The sequence below is a fragment of the Apodemus sylvaticus genome, chromosome 2, assembly GCF_947179515.1.
Source record: "Apodemus sylvaticus chromosome 2, mApoSyl1.1, whole genome shotgun sequence".
Taxonomy (NCBI): Eukaryota; Metazoa; Chordata; class Mammalia; order Rodentia; family Muridae; genus Apodemus; species Apodemus sylvaticus.
Window position 1 is genome coordinate 157803972 of NC_067473.1, and position 16557 is coordinate 157820528.

A 16557-nucleotide genomic window follows, 5' to 3' on the forward strand; every position below is an offset into this window, starting at 1 on the left:
GTGGATCAAAGATCTACACATAAAATCAGACACACTGATGCTTATAGACCCCAAGACTCCCTAGGACTGAACCATCAACCAAGGGGTACACATGGTTCCAGCCAAAAATGTGGCAGAGGAATGCCTTGCTGGGCATCAGTGGGAAGAGTGGTCTTTGGTCAGGTAAAGGCGCAATAGAGACCCCAACAAAGGGAAACGGATGGGGTGGGGTGTAGGGGGGAGGTGGGAGTGTGTTGGATAGAGGGGCATATACATGGAGGCAGGGGGTGGGAGGAGGGGTAGTGAATCTTTGGGGAGGGGAGCTTTTGGGAGGGGGAAATTGGGAAAGGTTTAACATTGGCAATGTAAATGAAGAAGATACTCTTTGAAAAAGAAAAAAAGAAATGTAAATAAATAAAATATCCAATAAAAAAGAAGTATCCTTAGAATTAAAAAAACAAAACAAAACAAAACAAACAAAAAAAAACCCTATCTGGTCCAGTGTTGTTTTTTGGTTGAGAGTGTTTCAATGACTGCTTCTGTTTCTTTAGGGGTTATGGGACTGTTTAGATTGTCTATCTTATCCTGATTTAATTTTGATATTTGGTATCTATTGGCTTGCAACATTTGTGATGTACCCGTTTTTAATACCCGAGTTGTACCACACTTTCTGTATCCAATCTTTTTTTTTTTTTTTTTTTTTGCAACATCTCTGTTGTGTCCAGCTTCTGGCTATTATAAATATGTCTGCTATGAACATAGTGAAACATGTGTCCTTGTCATATGTTGAAGCATCTTTTGGGTATATGCCCAGGTGTTATATACCTAGGTCTTCAGGTAGAACTATTTCCAACTTTCTCAGTAACTGCCAGATTGATTTATAAAATGATTCTACAAGTTTTCAAACCCACAGCAAAGTAGGGTTTGCTCTTGCTCCACAAACTCACTATCATCTGTTGTCAACTGAGTTTTTCATCTTAGCGATTCTGATTGGTGTAAAGTGAACTCTCAGAGTTATTTTGATTTGAATTTCCCTGATAACTGAAGGAGGTAGAATATTTTTAGGTGCTAATCAGGCATTCCAGATTCATTAGTTGAGAATTCTCTGTTTAGCTCTGTACCCCATTGTTAATTGGGTTTTTTGATTTACTGAAGTCTAACATCTTTGTGTATTTTGGATATTAGCCCTCTATCAGATGTAGGGTTAATAAAGGATCTTTTCCCAATCTGTAGTTTGCCTTATTGTCCTATTGACAGTGTCCTTTGTCTTACAGAAGCTTTTCAGATTCATGAGGTTCCTTTTGTGAATTGTTGATCTTAGAGCCTGTTGTTCTCTTCAAGAAAGTTTCCCCTGTTGCTGTGTGTTTGAGGCTCTTTCCCATTTTCTCTTCTATTAGATCAAGTATGTCTGATTTTATGTGGAGGACCTTGATCCACTTGGACTTGAGCTTTCTACAAGGTGATAAACAGGATCAATTTTCATTCTTCTACATGCATATGGCCAGTTAGACCAGCACTATACCCTGAAGATTGCAAGGGTAATAGGGAATAAAGGAGGGAGCAAGGGAGGAAGAAAGGGAGGAAGGGAGGAAGGGAAGAAAGGAAGAAGTGAAGAAGGAAGGAAGGAATAGAAGGAAGGAGGGAAAGAGTGAGTGAGAAACAGAATTTTTTTAGACACTGATGACCCACAATGTAGAAAGTCATGTCTCTCGGAGGATAGCCTTGCTAGACTCTGGTGTATAAAGTTGGGCTGGTTACTGTTTGGCCATTCCTTCAGTGTCTGCATCATCCACCATGCCTGCATTTCATGTGGACAAGTTAAAATAGGTGTTGAAAGTTTTGTGGGTGGGTTGGTGTCTCTATTGCTCCACTGCAGTTTCTGCCTAGCTACAAGAGGTAGCCTCTTCACTTTCCATGTCCCCTGGGTTGTTAGTCACAGCCAACTTCACTACCATTTTGTAAATACTGTTACTCAGTCTATAAACTATTGCTTTGTTCAATAAACTGTGTCATTTGCCTTACAGAAGCTTTGCAGTTTCAAGAGATCCCATTTATTAATTGATGATTTTTTATTAGATATTTTCTTTATTTACATCTCAAATTTTATCTCATTCCTGGGTCCTCTCTGAAAATGTCCTATCTCATCCCCCTCCCCCTGCTCACAAACCCACCCACTATTGGTCTCTTTCCTGGAATTCTCTTACACTGGGGCATGGAGCCTTTAAAGCGTCAAGGGCTTCTCCTCAAATTGTGACCAACAAGGCCATCCTCTGCTAAATATGTGGCTAGATTGAAGGGTCCCTGCATGTGTATGCTTTGGTTGGTGGTTTAGTACCATGGAAGCTCATGGGGTACTGTTTGCATCATTTTGTTGTTCTTCCTATTGGGCTGCAGGGTCCTTCAGCTCCTTGGGACCATTCTTTAGCTCCTCATTGAGGATCTGGTATTCAGTCCCATGTTTGGCAGAGAGCACCCACGTGTGTATTTGTCAGGTACTGGCAGAGCCTCTCAGAAGACAGCTTTATCAGGCTCCTGTCATTAAGTGCTTGTTGGCATCCACAATAGTGTGTGGGGTTGGTGACTGTATATGGAATGGATCCCCAGGTAGGGCAGTCTCAGAATGGTCTTTCCTTCAGTCTCTGCCCACAATTTGTCTCTGCATTCCATCCCATGGGTATTTTGTTCTCCCATAAAGAAGGACCAAAATATCCATACCCTGTTTTTCCTTCTTCTTGAGCTTCGCTTGGTCTATGAATTGTATCTTGGTGTATTCTAAGCTTCTGGGCTAATGTCCACTTATCAGTGAGTATATATCATGTGTATTCTTTTGTGATTTGGTTACCTCACAGGATGATATTTTCTAGTTCCTTCCATTTCTCTAAGAATTTCATGAATTCATTGGTTTTAATAGCTGAGTAGTATTCCACTGTGTAAATGTACTACATTTTCTGTTACCATTCCTCTCTTGAGGAACATCTGGGTGCTTTCCAGATTCTGGTTATTATAAATAAGGCTGCTATTAATATAGAAAGTGTTGAAGAGCATCAAACACATGGGCACAGGGGAAAAATTCCTGAACAGAACACCAATAGCTGATTCTAAGATCAAGAATTGATAAATGAGTCCTTGTAGAATTACAAAGCTTCTAATAGACAAAGGACATTGTAAATAGGACAAAACAGCAACCAAGAAATTTGGAAAAGATCTTTACCAACCCTAAATCTGATAGAAGGCTAATATCCAATATATACAAAGAACTCAAGAAGCTAGTCTCCAAAGAACCAAATAAACCGATTAAAAATGAGGTACAGAGCTAAACAAAGAATTCTCAACTTAAGAATACTGAATGGCTGAGAAGTACCTAAAGAAATGTTCAACATTCTTAGTAATCTGGGAAATGCAAATCAAAACAACCCTGAGATTCCACCTCATACCAGTCAGAATGGGTAAAATAAAAAACTCTGGTGATAGCAAGTGCTGGCATGGGTGTGAAGAAAGAGGAACACTTCTCAATTGCCGGTAGGATTGCAAGACAGTAAAACTACTCTGGAAATCAGTTTTGCTGTTCCTCAAAAAATTGGACATAGTACTACTGGAGGACACAGCTATACCACTCCTGGATAGTACTCCAACATGTAATAAGGACACATGCTCCACTATTTCTTAGCAGCCTTTTTTGTAACAGTCAATTGGTGATCTTAGAGTGAGAGCCATTAGTGTTCTACTCATAAAATTGTCACCTGTACCAGTTCTTTAATGGTATGTCACACTTTCTTCTATGGAATTTGATGCATCCAGTTTTATTTGGAGATTCTATTTGCATTCCCACCATCAGTGGAGGAGTGTTCCTCTTTTTTCACATCCTTGCCAACACCTCTAGTCTCCTGAGTTTTTAATCTTAGCCATTCTGACTGGTGTAAGGTGAAATATCAGGGTTGTTTTGATTTGCATTTCCCTAATGACTAATGATGATGAGCATTCTTTAAGATGCTTCTCAGCCATCTGAAGTTCTTCATTGTTTAGGTCTGTACCCCATTTTTAATGGGGTTATTTGTTTTTCTTGTGTCTAACTTCTTGAGTTCTTTGTATATATTGGATATTATCCCTCTGTTGGATGTAGGGTTGGTGAAGATCTTTTCCCAATTTGTTGGTGGCCAATTTGTCCTTTTGATGGTGTCCTTTGCCTTACAGAAACTTTGTAATTTTATGAGGTCCCATTTGTCAGTTCTTGATCTTAGAGCATAAGCTATTGGTGTTCTGTTCAGGAAATTTCCCCCTGTGCCATTCATGTGGACTTGAGTGTTGTGAAAGGTGATAAACATGGATCTATTTTTATTCCTTGACATGTAGACATAAAGTTATAGCAGTGTCATTTGTTGAAGATGTTTTTTGTCTTTGTATGGTTTTGGTTTTTTATCAAAACTAATGTTTCAGGCTAGCCAAAGATACTCACTATGGCATTACTTTGTGTCAAAAATGTATTTTCTTCTTTTAAAATGTATACTGATGAGCTTTCAAGCAAGTAGTCTCCAAACTGGCATTGTCTGCTCTGTAGTAGGGAATAAACTGGGAAAAAGCTATGAGAAAATATGGGTGATGCCCAAATATCACACACTGTCTCTTGTGCAGCTTTGACTGTCCTAGAACTCACTATGTAGACCTGGGTGGACACAAATTCATAGAGATCCAACTATCTCTTCTTACTATGTGCTGGGGAAATAGATGTGCACAGCCATGCTTTGATTTATTTTCTTGATAATTTTCATTAAATTTGTGTGTGTGTGTGTGTGTGCGCGCGCATGTGCACATGCTTACATGTGCATGCATGTGTGCTTGTGCATGTGCCTGTGTGTGTGTGTGTGTGTGTGTGTGTGTGTGTGTGTGTGTGTTACCTATCTCTTGGCCAGTTCCCACAGAGGCTAGAAGAGGGTGTCAGATCCCTAGGAACTGGAGTAAATGAACTCAAGCACAGAAATTCCATAATCATCTAACTAAATCAATAAAGGTTCTGATAAAATCCAACACTCCTTCAAGTTAAAACTCTGAAGACACTCAAACAGAAAAAAAAATTCACAACAAAATAAAGGTTAAGAATAATAAACACAAAGCTAATCACCTATAGATCATATTGAATGGGAGGAACTTCAAGCATTTCTCATAAAATCAGGAATAAAATGAGTGTCTGTCTTCTATACTACCACTGAATATAGAACTTTACAAATAAGGCAAGAGAAAGCAATAAAAGAATACAGAGAGCTACGTTAGAGGCCAGCATGCCCTTATTTGCAGATGACAAGCTTCTCTGAACGCCAGATCCTAAAACTCCACCAATTTAGATTTTCTAAAAAAAGTCCAGCAAAGTATCAAGATACAAATAAAATATTAAAACTTGATATACCCTATAACTAATAGCAAATATACTGAAAAATAAATCAGGAAAACATTCTTTAAAAATAAATTCCTAAAAACATATATCTTTGGCTGAACCTAACCAAGAAAGTAAAAGACTTCAATAAAAAATACTTTAAAGCATTGAAAAAATAAATTAAAGAAGGCTCTGGAATATGGAAAGACCTCTTATGTATAGGAGTGAATACTATTGTAAAAACAATGACTTTTCCAAAAGTAATCTACAGGTTCAGTGTAACCCAATACAAAATCCAGTGACATCTTTCACCCTCTTAGAACAAGCAACATTAAAATAAAAGTAGTATTAAAATATAGGAATTAGTATTGTATATAAATTAATACTTTGGTAATTATAAGACCAAATGGTGAAAATAGAGTCAAATCTGGTGAGAAAAACTAAAGGACTGATGGGAGTGGAAGGTAAGATGTGTTCAACATGGAGTCTGTACTTATATGAAGATGTTGTAAAAACACAAGTGATGCAGTGGCCCCTGTCTCTAAGTCAGAGTTAAGGAGCAATGGAAATACAGAACATATGTGCCCAGTACTTGAACTCCAACTGAAAGTCATATGGCTTCCCACCAAAATGGAAGATGACATCTGAAAAAAACAAGTCATATTTTTCCAAATACTTTTATTAGGAATCAATATAGAACAGCATTAAGAAACTTGGAGGATAAAGATCCAATGAGATCTTCTATGTTGCTTTTATGGACAAATAAAACCAACTCAGTCTAATATGACATAAATTTACATAAGTGAAATATAAGCAATAACTGAGAAAGAATGTAGAATTGAAATATCCTACATTTTTTTTGATCTTATGATGGTGGGTAAATGATGTCAGCTTTCACTCTATAAAGACAATTTGAAACGCTTATTTATAGTAGAGAAAAGCATTTCCCATAGAGGCGGTTTGCTCTCTCAGGAGACTCTACCCCCTGATCTGTTGGATATCCTCAGGGGAAACCTGTCTGTGTTTCCAATGTGACTCTTCCTAATCTCGCATCCATGTTGTTTCACCCGAACACCAGTCTTGTTACTTTCTGTTTAAAAAAATGAAAAAACTGTGATTTAAAGAAACATCCAGTAGACACACCTAAAGTCACCTCTACTTGGCAACTATCAATCTTTGATGGCTGGATTCATTGTGTCTAGTTGACTCCAAGGATTGCAGGGAAAACTGATTAAATTGCAGCTGCCATTGTTTGGTGAAATGCATTGACTTCACATAACTTTTTGAATATTCCAACATAATTCATTTTACACAAATCACAATAAATTCCTTTGTTTTAAAGAGGAAATCATTTAAAGAACTCCTTTCTCAAATGACCACCTGACCTCAGTAGAATCATATGGCATTTGGGAAGAAAAATACATCCCAGCAAACCAGCACTGGAGGCCAGAATTGAAAAAATTTCCACAGCCACCATGGTTTTTCCTGTGGAGCTCAAGTAAGTGGGTATAAAAGAAATCCACACACTACAGAAAACCAGCATGCTGAATGTGATTGTTTAGCCTCATTGAAGGTGTCAGGTAGCCTTCTAGCTAGAAAAGCAATAAGCAAGCTGAGACTGGCCAGAAAGCCCACGTACCCCAGAACACAATAGAAAGCAAGGGTGGACCCCTCATTACAAAAGAGGATGATTTGCCCAAACTCTGAATGCATGTCCACATCAGGAAAAGGAGGATATGTTCCTATTCAGACTGCACAGATACATACTTGAATGTTGGAACCACAGCACATTATAGCATTTGAGAGTTGTGTCACCATCCACATTTGTAAAGTGTGTCCTGGTTTGATGGCTTTGAAGGCCACAACCACAATGAAGGTCTTTGCCAAGATAGCAGAAAGAGCAAGAGAAAACACAGTGCCAAAGATCATTTGTCTTAAGACACAAGTGACTGTTCTAGGTTGGCCAATAAATATCAATGAGCAAAAGAAACAGAGCATTAGAGAAATGAGGAGGAGATAACTGAGATTTCTGTTATTTGCTCTCACAATGGGTGTATCCTGATACCAGATAAATAATCCTAAAATCATGGCTGAAAAGGCAGATAAACAAATGGCCATGGAGACCAAAACAGCTCCCAGAGTATCTTCATGGGACAAAAATGCAATAATTTTTGGGAGACACTGATTCCTCTGCTTATTTGGATACTGATCTTCAGGACATTTGAAGCATTGATCCATATCTGAAAATGAGGCAGATTATTTTATTACATTCAACCCATAAATCTCCAGATTACCTATGACACCTATATCTTGCACAGAGAATTTGTTGAATTCTCAAGGAAATGTCTGTGGATATATTCAATGAACCATAATACTGAAAAATGTTATTTTTTTCTGAGAGAAAAATAAAGATACACTCTATCCCTAATATATCCAGAAAGTGAGTGGAGTTGAACAATATGAGAGAATCAGAAATGTTGACATGATGTTGAGGGAAAATCAGACAATATGAAAATTATATTTGATTACTTATGAAAGAAAGAGAAACTTCATTTTGAAGCTTTTACTATTTTTCTTTTTGTTTATTAACATTTTTTCATTATTTGAGAACATCATATATGCATGTCATGTATTTTAATCAAGGCTACCACCAATTTCTTCCCCAGCAACTCCTTCTCTCTGTCCCTCCAACAATTATTTCTCCCAACTTTATTTTTTGGTTTTTTTTCCCACTGATTTCAGGTCATGCTTCCTGTATGCATATCAATATAAGGGCATCTGTCATAATATGGTCAGGACTACATATCTGAAACAAACAAACAGACAGGCAGACAGACAGACAGACCTCACTCTTTCACTCCAGCAGCCATCAACTGCCAATAGCTTCTAGCTACGAGTGAGAGTTTGTGATCCTAGCCCCCAGCTATGCTGGGATTTTGTCTGGCTTGACCTGGTACATGGCTCTGTGAGTTTATATGTTCTAGGACCTTGTCATTTCTAACAAATAATGCTTCCCTATAGATCTCTTCTCTGTGGCTCTTATGACCTTTCAGCCTTGTCTATCATGATGCTTTTACTCCTGCAAGCTCTTAGTTGTTATTATGGAAGGTGCCAGGAGACATTTAAAAGAAGCTTAGAACTAGCAGGTAACCATCTGAGATGGATTCACTCTGGGAAGTAAAGTCACCATGAATTTGCCCTTCTAGGCAAGAACAAAGGAATTACATAAGAGGAAAGGTATCTGCTATTAATATGCTTTTCCTGTTATTATGCATACACACAACCACAGAGACACACAGGCACACACTCATACACACACAGACACAGACAGAGACAGAGACAGAAAGGCAGACACATACACACATACACACATACACACATTCACAGACATATTACCATACATTAGTCTGTTTGGGATGATTTCTGTAGATTAACGAAGATGTGTTCTCTTTTAGTAATTCTGTATAGACAAATAGATGATTCCCTAATTCATAATGATGGCCTGGTAAGAATCCTTAAAATTTTACTAGTAATTTTTAAGCCCCATTCATTAGGACTGCTATTTAGTCCTCTCTGCTATTAAAACTATGGTGAGAACTCTGTCAGTCTTCAAGTTTCTCCAGGAAATTGATTCTGAGATAGAAAGCAGGCATCTACAACTTAGAACACATTGCAAGAAATTTTAAAACAATTAAAACCAAAAGTCATGAAAAGGGAACGAATGATTTGGTGTAAGTGCAAGGACAAAAAAAAATATTGACTGGGTTTATCTATACAGAACTTAATAACAGTCACAAAATTATGGATTTTAAATTTCAATGAACCCATAGTATGAATGACAGATAATACATGTTGCAATTTAGTGGATATATATGTAAACAATCTCTGTTGTAAACTTCTTATTCAAATGATGATTTGAATTTATGTTTGTCCATTTAGTGACCTTTTGTGAGAAAAGGACATGGTTGGAAAAACAATGTGATCTATTCCCCTAGAAACAGTGTAAAGACTAGGAATGAAGACCTTGAACGCCATTATTTCATCAAAGCAGGAGGCATGAGCAAGACAAGAAGGAGAAGGATAGCAGCTAGCTCCACAAAGTAACTTAGACTTATGACTGCTATATCTTTATTATTAAAAAGAAACCCTAAATATCTCACAAGCTGAAGCCTTGCTCTCCCCCCACCACCACCCAAATATTTACCATCTCAGCTACCTCCAAGAGAGAACCAGACTGCCAGAGCAGGCATCTGACAGGAAGACATAGAAACTAAAACTTCTTAACATTTACTGACATCTGTGCTTAGGAACTGTTGTATTTTCTTTTGATTCTTTCATTTTGGTTTTTATCAAAGGATGTATCATTGCTCTAGAAATAATGCTGAAGGTGAATAGTTTTTCTTAGGATAAAAAAAATGCTTGTTTTGGTTTAGTTCCTTAATATCCTGGATTGAACTCTGATTAGAAGTTTTTTAATGGAAAATAAATTTTCACTTAATTTTCAATAAATATTTATTACATAGATTTAAGTTACCTGAGTTTTCTTTACCTTTACAGAAAGATTTAGTGAGACCCAACAAAAGCTGAAAGAGTCACATGCAGATATTTGTACCTAAACAATGAACAGAAGCTTCTGACTACTGTGGATGAATTAGGGAAAAGCTGGAAGAAACTGAAGAGGAAGGTGACCCTGTAGGAGTACTAGCAGTCTCAGCTAACCTGGACCCCCGAGATCCTTCAAACACTGTACCATGAACCAGGTAACATACACCAGCTAATATCAGGCCCCCAATACATACAGCACAAAAGTGGCAATTCTGGATTCAGTCAGAGAAGTTATACTTAATCCTTAAGGGACTGGAGGCCCCAGGGAGTTTAGAGGTGAGTTTGGGCTGGGGCTGTGAAGTTGGGGACATCCTCTTGGAGGCAGGATGATATATGGGATGTGGAATAAACAGTAGGGTGGATTTGAGGTAGGAATAAAATCTGGAGTATAAAAATATAAATAAATAAATAAATAAATAAATAAATAAATAAATAACAAAAAATGAAGACAAAAAGAAATAAAAACTTTAAAAAAAACTTCTGAAAGCTCATGGGAGGGGGAAATATTACAAAAAAAAAGGACACAGGTAAAGGTAAGTCTTTGAATATTTTGACTATTTAAGACAAATGCAGTGGAATGGGAAGTCATATTCACCAAGATTATAATTCCTTCACTCTGAAAGACACTTACATAGGACCCATCTTTAACTAGAAATATAATTACAGCACGGCACTATACTGCACACTTGTATTTCTAGCACTCATGTGGTTTGTCTACACACCACATTCCTGACCAGGCCGGATAGATTTTACAGTGAGACTATATCTAGAGAGAAGAGAAGAGAAGAGAAGAGGAGAGGAGAGGAGAGAAGAGGAGGGGAGGGGAGGGCAGGGGAGGGGAGGGGAGAGGAGGGGAGGAGGGGAGGGCAGGGGAGAGGGGAGGGGAGGAGGGGAGGGGAGGAGGGGAGGGGAGGGGAGAGGAGAGGAGGGGAGGAGAGGAGAGGGGAGGGGAGGGGAGGGGAGGGGAGGGGAGAGGAGGGGAGGGGACGGGAGGGGAGGGGAGGGAAGAAGGGGAGGGAAGGGAAGGGAAGGGAAGGGAAGGGAAGAGAAGAGACAAAGAAGGAAAGAAAACAATTGCATATTCAATTGTGAGTTTATATGTCCCAAAAGTATTTCTAAAAATAACAGTAAAGTTTTGAGCATTCTGTACTGTTAATTCTCTTCCAAAGAGCAATTCAAACCAGGTTTTCCCTGTGGTACAAACAGGGAATTTTCAGGGATAGTGGTTTCTTCAGGTCATGATCCAAATTCTATGAACTTGGCTATCGGCTCTGCTCATTCTCCCCTTTGATTTTGAAGAATATATCATTTGATATAAGTAGCTAGATATTGGCAGTTTGAAGGAAAATGATACACAGGAAATAAAACTGGTTGGGCTCCTACAGGAGAATACATGTAATGTTCTAAGAAGAATATAATGAAGTATTATCAGCCACTGAAAAGCTATTGGGCCATTGAACCCAGACCTGAATTTATTTTAAATGTTATATGATGCGCTGATTAAATATATATCATATAACAACACATTATTATGGTGATAATTGCATGATCTGTGGATACAGCTGAGTCTAGAGCACATGCCTAGCATTTATAAGGCTTTGTGCTCTATTCCCAGCACAAAAAAAAATGTATTAAATGCATGATGATGGTAGAAACATTTTTCTCAGAGTTATGTAGTAAACTGGAATTATATCATCCAATTAAAATCCTGATTTTTGCTGGGCATTGGTGGTGCACGCCTTTAACCTCAGCACTTGGGAGGCAGAGGCAGGTGGATTTCTGAGTTCAAGGCCAGCCTGGTTTACAGAGTTACTTCCAAGACAGCCAAGGCTATACAGCGAAAACCTGTCTCTAAAAAAAAAAAATCAAAATAAAAATATCCTGATTTTCAGAAAGCATAAACATGCATAATCACACACTGATTTTTGAAAATTAATATTTTAAGCCATAGCACAAAAATTATTATTCCAGATTTTGAAATTTGTAAGTACCGAAGTTCAAGGATAATGTACTCCAATTCTTGGCATATGTTAGACTATGAAGAAAAATTGATTCAGTAACATATACTGGGAAACATGAGGCCTTCTGTTGAAGGCATGGAAAATATTGCCATGGGGTGAAGAGGGATAGATTCCTACAGCATATAAGGCAAACTGAAGGCATCTTAAAGAGATGACATTCCTAGAGAGTAGGAGGTAGGTATATTCCTTGTCTTGTTATCTATCAATGTATTGCTTCTCTAAGAAAATGATGGTATTTGAAGTTCATCAGAGTATAGAGCAAGGGCTGCTTCTAGAAGGGTTGCAGGTGTGGCTGCTGTGTCACACCTGCATCAATAGGTGGCAGAGAGGAGAGAATCAATGACTACCTTGAATGTTGTGACCTATGATTATTAGCCTAACACTCCACAAAACAAGAGAGAGAGAGAGAGAGAGAGAGAGAGAGAGAGAGAGAGAGAGAGAGAGAGAGAGAAGATGAAAGGCCACCAGTAAAGTGCTACAGAATCCTCAATATTTCCTTAGGACCAGGAGAAAGGCAGCGACTTGAAGAACTGTTTCTGGAACTGCAGGACACCATCCAGATGAGGAGAAAGACCAAGGTGAACACTAATGGTGCCATTGGGCCTAGACAGGGAGCTACCCTGGGGAGTTGCTGTTAAGCTGGTCACTGGACATGAAACAGGAATGCTTGTGGGCTAACATCTCAGGTAATTTTCAGGCCCAGATTCAGTGCTTTGAATTTTCTCACTCCTACCTCTACCCCACTATAAGCTGCTCAAGTACATGAAGGGGCTGGTCCTACTTATCCAAAATTACAGGATCTCATGATATGGGACAATAATGGGATATCAAAGAGGAGTCCCATTCAGGTTCCACTACTGATAGAGTAGCAGCATCCAGAGGTTCAGAGAAGACCAACAAGTCATTGTAATGAACATGGGTAAGCAAAAAAGTGTGGACCTAAAAGTATACCACAGGATACAATGTGTGACACATTACAACTGCCACAACAAGATTTTTTTTTTTTTTTTTTTTTTTTTTTTGGTTTGGGACAGGGGAGGTTGCAAGGGTAGAACAAGGACTAAGGGGATGGAAAGATGAGAGGGATTGGGGTATATGATGTGAAATCCACTAAGAACTAATACAAAATTATTTTTTAAGATATAAAGAAAATGGACTTATTGGTGATTGTCTGCAACCCTAGGACTCAGTAAGTAGTCAGACCTACCATTACTTTGCTACCAAAAAAAGCAAAAGACATAATTTTATATAAACTTTGGTAAACAAAGATTTCATTCAGGAGAAAAATATGGGTATGACAAAATATGTGCTTTGAAATAGATATTAGATGTGAAGTAAGGATACAAAAAGAATGGTCGGAAGCATTGCTGCTGTGCTCTGGGGAGGCTTTCGAATCACACATATTTTGAGGAAGAAATGAGAGCAGAATACTCAGACAGTGGGCATAGAATCCCTGCACATCACTCACAGCCCCACACATCGCTCATCCTCTGGAATCTCTCAGTGCTTGAGTTGACAGTGACATCATGCTAGCTTGCCATACCAGGAAATGCATAATGAGAGTTTCCATAAGAATCAAAGTAATTCAAAAGTAAACTCTTAAATCATACAGGAAATACTTAGTCATAAACAAATATTTATGGACTTTTTACTATTCACCATAGAAAGTGAACCTGGGTCCCAGGATCCCAGTGTCACAGGGTCACAGGAAAGGACTACTGTATCTGCCATCAATGTCACTCATATACGATGTTTTTAGCAGTTCTTCTCAATTGACAAGTCTGTATTTTCTCTCACTTCTCTCTACATTGTATGATTATAGGAATTTATATAGTTTCTCTGTAGTGTAATTTCCTTGTAAAATATATTGATATATTAGTGTTTATTGTAAGCATAACATAAGGTCATGCTCTATAATGCATCTCATAGTTTAGGGTATACAGGGAGCACTAACTATTTACACTATACAGAGAACACTAACTTTACTCCTTAATACTGCTAGAGCTGTAATAGAAACATTAGTGAAAATCAGGGGCACAAAGAAAAGAAACTAAACTCGATGCAGATGTGCAGAAGACAAAGCTGGAAAAGATGCAGGAGAACATTCCTGTGGTCTTAGTTACCCAGGAGGCTGAGCCTGGGGAATTGCTGGAACCCAGGAGGTTGAGACCAATGCACACAACATAACAAAAGAAAAAAACAAACAAACGTAAAAACAAATAGCAATAACAAAAATAATTGGGTTGAGATCAAGGATTTTATTTGCTTTGTTGGTTTGGTTTGATTTTGCTTTTCCAGAGTTTCTCTGTGCAGCCCTGGCTGTCCTGGAACTCACTCTGTAAATCAGGATTGCATTGAACTTAGGATCCACATACTGAGAGTCGGAATTAAAACCTTTGCCAGCTCCATCCAGCAAGCACTTGTTTTAAAGTATTGAGAGTTAGCTACATAAATACAACTGTGTCTTCAGGTGTTGAGTTACTCACCCCTCTCCCGTGTGCATCATTTCCACATTCAGAATCATTTCTAGAAATTTTCACATTCAGAACCATTTCTAGAAATCTCCACATTCATATTCATTTTATAAATACCTGTTTCATTTGCAATCTCTCCATCTGGACACAGGACACAATCATAGCAACAGAATGGTTTCCCTTCAACAGGTGTTTTCCTAAATCCAAGTAGACAACTTGGACTGCAAACAGATGAAGGAATCTGTACAGAGACATGCGAGGAGGAGAAGCAGTCAACTCATGAAACTCAATATTAGCATCCAGACGGTAAATTTGAGCTGGATATGTGTATACTGTAACAACCAAGAAGTACCATGCTTTTAAAGAGTGTGAAGCCAAAGTATCTGTTTCTCTTTCTTTCTTTCTCTTTTCTTCTCTCTGTCTCTGTCTCTGCCTCTATCTCTGTCTCTCTCTCTCTCTTTCTCTCTCTCTCTGGAATTCTTGCTTTATTTTATTTTCTTGATATGTTAGTTACTTTATTTTTATATAATATAGTTCATTATATTGAATACAATTTTAAAGTTTGCAAATACTTTGATCATGTCCTTCCCCTCCCTCATGTCTGCTCAGGTCCTCTTCCTCTCTCAACCCATCCAAATTTAAGTTCTTTCTCAAAAAACAAACTGAAATCCCCAAAACACAACAAATCATCTAAAACATAGAAAATAAAATACAAAAACACAAAAAGCAAAAGAAAGAAGAACAAAACACACTAAACTGTAACCAAATAAAAGTTTGTATATGTGGATTCCCTTCTTGTGCTGCCTCGACTACTCATGAACAGGAAACCTGCCTTTGAGTGGTTGATATTCCCAGTTTTTTCCATTGGAGAAAACTTATCAGGTCTTTTGAAGACCATAAAATTCCACATTATTATATATCACCTCTTTTTATCATATCACAGAAATGTTCATGGTGAACAGTTCCAAAATAAGGAGATGAGTGCCCATATAGTTTTACAATCAAATCTACAAATACCTGTCACAGGATAGTTAATTACATTGTGATCCCTGAGATAGTGTTATTTACTGAAAAGTATATTTCTAGTTGTGATATGACTCAGCCCTATAATACTTCCTTAATTACACATAAAGAAGATCAAGATAGTTTGTAGAATAAAGCACCCATGTTTGAAAGTAACTTTTAGGCCTGAGAGCACAAGTAGGACCATCCGTGCTGTTCAGAGGAACCTGCCTAAAACCCTGAGGATACAAGTACACAGGGGCATCCTGGTACAGGAGTCTTCCATTTTCTGTCTGTGCCCAGCTCTGGTTCTGGGCCACAGAGCTACATACACAAATACCTCCACAAGACAGCTGGCCCCCCATAAATGCCTACACACCTGTGTTCACAGGTAAGACCACCACTTCTCTTCGATTTCCTGGCCCAAGAGGGACCTGCTCAGAGCCATCACAACACAGGAACCAAGGATAATCTGGGGACAGGATCCTTCTCGTTTCTGTCTGTACCCCTGAGCTGACCCTGTACCACAGCTTACCATACCTAAATTCCTCCCAGAGAGAACTCATCTCCCAGGACTACTAATACACAGGCTTTTAGAACAGATAATCCACAGTCAGATACAGCAAGACCAGCTAACACCAGACATAAACAGATGGTAAAAAGCAAATGCAAGAACATTACCAATAGAAAACAACGCAAGTTGGCATCATCTGAACCCAGTTCTCCCACAATAGCAAGTACTGAACACCCCAACACACCAGAAAAGCAAGATTTGGAATTTAAATCACATCTCATGTTGCTGATAGAGAACTTCAAAAGGACATAAATAACTCCCTCAAAGACATACAGGAAAATACTGGTAAACAAGTAGAAGCCCTTAAAGAGAAAACACAAAAATCCCTTACAAAATTACATGAAAAAACTAACAAACAAGTGAAGAAACTAAGCAAAACCATCCAGGATCTAAAAATGGAAGTAGAAACAATAACAAAATCACAAAAAGAGACAATTCTGGAGACAGAAAACCTAGGAAAGAAATGAGGAGTCATAAATGCAAGCATTAACAACAGAATACAAGAAATAGTGGAGAGAATCTCAGGTGCAGAAGATA

The 16557-nt window shown here is 38.2% G+C and overlaps 2 pseudogenes; one reads left to right on the forward strand and one right to left on the reverse strand.

The window, feature by feature from the left end:
* Positions 1-6692: 6692 nt before the first annotated feature.
* Positions 6693-16557, reverse strand: part of LOC127677642 (vomeronasal type-2 receptor 26-like) — a 32280-nt pseudogene continuing 22415 nt past the window's right edge.
* On the forward strand, positions 12235-12354 carry LOC127679573 (uncharacterized; annotated as a pseudogene).